Consider the following 2932-nt stretch of genomic DNA (forward strand, 5'->3'; position numbering starts at 1 on the left):
GTGCGTAGGGATGCAAAATGTCTTTCTATGGGTCTCAGTCAGCCCTAGAGCGGGAGCAGGCCCGCCCCTGCTCGGCCCTGTCCGTGGTCCTGCCCCGCGTTTACAATCAGCCTTGTGAGCCCCCGGCTTCTCCAACCTGCAGGCAGCGCAGCCTCCGAGAGAGGCAGAGCTAGGGTTTGATATTCTCTCTTGTGCCTGTTACAATGGAATGAAATGGACAGGATGGAATTTGGTAGGAACAGGGCCACGTAACAGGTTTAGATTCAAGAAATCACTGACACAGACAACAGGCCTGATCTCTTCAACAGTGAGGGTTGAAAAACAAAAGGAATTGCATTTGAGTAAGAGAGACCTAAGGGTCACAACAACTGGCTACACTACACAGTTACAAGAATCCGAAGAGAAAATTAATTTAAACCTAACAGGGAAAAAATGGACATTTTGGGGCCAACTAGGAAATCTGAATAAGGTCTGCATATTAAATGAGCTGAGAATTTATTTAAGCAGAAAAATGTGAATCATTTAACTGGGGAAAAACAGGCTATGAAACAGTTGCACAGCATGATCTCATTGTATAGAGAAAATCTACATATACGCATAGAAACCGCTCTGGAAGCACGTGACCAAGGTGCCACAGTGGGGCTCCCTGGGAGGTGGGAACATGATATCTTTTATTTCTGCTTGTCCATATTTCTTTTCTTTATATATATAATTAACTCCAGAGAGGAAGGGAGAGGGAGAGAGAGAGAGAGAAACATCAATGATGAGAGAGAATCATGGATCGGCTGCCTCCTGCAACCCCCACACTGGGGATCGAGCCCACAACCCGGGCATGTGCCCTGACTGGGAATCGAACCGTGACCTCCTGGTTCATAGGTCGACGCTCAACCACTGAGCCACTCTGGCCGGGCTCCAGATTTCTAAATTTCTACAGTGGTTATAAACTGCTTCTGCAAGGATATAAGATTGTGCTTTAAGTAGAGAGCAATCGTTGACCCTCCTCCAGGATGGAGCGAATCCTGGCTTGGCAGAGGTCTCTAAGGAACACTCCTGGGCGTGGAGAGTGTGGTGCACCATTCAAAAGGCAGCCTCACTCTGAGCCACCTGCCTGTGGAGTGTTGGGCTGAAACGGTCCCGCGGGGCCTCCTGGTCCAGCCCCTCCATGTTATAACTAGGAAAACGGAGTCACACAATCAGTGAGTAGCCTAGAAGCCAGAGGTCTGGCCCCTGTCGGGTCATGTGGGAATGTCCTAGGGCTTCAGGAACAGGGGCTTTGGCTTGGAGAAGGGAAGATGGGTGGGGAGGAGAGAAGGGGGCAGGAGCGCTGTTTTCAAATATTTAAAGGCTGCCACCTAGAAGACAGACCCATGCGAGTCCCTGTGCAGAACCTCGCTGACTACGTGACAAGCAGGTGTGGCTCTAGAGTGTAAGAGGGAGAAGGTTTTAACAACTGTCCAGCCAGGGGATAAGGTGGGAGGGAGTGCTAGGGGCTCAGGGCTGAGCCCACACGGCCTCCTTCCAGAGGCTGCTGGAAGGATATAAGATGGTACCCACCACCGAGGCTCCAGGCTCTGGGACTCCCGGTTCCAGCCACAGCCAGCAGCTTCTTCCTCCCTGCAGCCAGCGTCCTGGGAGGAAGGAGCCAGGGCTCTCCCCACGCCCGGGGGCTACTCAGCCTGCCTCAGGGGAGTGCAGGGGCTTGGCCGGCCTTTGTGGAAGGAGAAGACCCCGGTGGCTGCACAGAGTGCCCCTGAGCAGAGCCCGGAGGAGCAGGAGGGTGGCAAGGTCTGCTGAAAGGCTTGGTGGGCTGCGACGGAACGCCAGCTGTGATCATCCTGGGGATGGGCTACCTGAGTTCCCAGGCCTGACACCTGCCTCATCCACTTCCACCTACTGCTCCCGGGGGCTTCAGGGTCCAGGCCACACCCAGGTACCAGGGAGAGATGATTACCTATCACCTACTTGCAGGTGCCGGGGAGACCTGGATCCAATCGAGCCAGGCCCTGGTTATCCTGCTGTATTCTGAAATGCTCGGCCGGCCGGAGCTGTCCTGGGCACAGAATGCCAGCCAGTGCCCATTTGAGCCCCGTGGCCCCTGCTCCCCATGCACAGTCTGAGGCCTTGGAGACTCACCGCTCTGGGCCTCCGTCCCCTGACCATCTCCGAGTGCACAGCAGCAGGAGGTGGGGGATGCTCACTGCCAGGGGGTGCCCTGCCCTCCCCCCAGACACAGTCACCAGCCCCTGTGCCCACGGCAGGAGAGGACGCTGATGGAACGGAGCAGCACCCGCCCTCTGATTTCAGCCCTGATGACAACCAACATCACTGCTGCCTGCTTTCCCCAAATAGACGCAGGCCCGCCCGGGAAACTGCTCGCGCTGCTCCCCAGGCTGGCCTGGCCAGGCCTGCCGCCGCCGCCACGACCCGCGGCAGCCAGGCCTCCCATCGGAGCTTGAATGGGGGGTCACAGCAGACCCCTCCTTCTGTGTCCCGGGCAGGGGTGCCGTCCAGGGGGCAGGCTGCGGAGCGCCCCTAGTTGTCCTCCCCACCCGCTAGGCCCGCCCGGCGCACGCCTCCCGCCTGGAACCGCACGCACAGCCCTCTGCGTCTCGGTCACGCGGGGCGGGCCGGGCCGGGGTCCCAGGCCGGGTCCCGACAGCTCCGTGCCCCAAACACCGTGGGTGGCGGGTCGGTCGGAGGGACCGGCCCTGCGGGGCAGGAGGATGGGCAGAGCGGACGCCCGGGGCATGACGCGCGCAGCACCGGCGCTAAGGGTGGAAGCGAGGGTCCCCCACGCGGTTCCACCCGCGGTGCGGCCGCCGCCTCGGGCTGGAGAAACAACTATGGAGCGACTGCTCTCTAGCCATATCCCGTGTCTTAATTTCTATAAAGCTGATAAGAGTGAAGGGGAACACATTCAAGGATGTCTTTA

This window comes from Myotis lucifugus, unplaced genomic scaffold (genome assembly GCF_000147115.1).
Source record: "Myotis lucifugus unplaced genomic scaffold, Myoluc2.0 scaffold_157, whole genome shotgun sequence".
NCBI classification, from domain to species: domain Eukaryota; kingdom Metazoa; phylum Chordata; class Mammalia; order Chiroptera; family Vespertilionidae; genus Myotis; species Myotis lucifugus.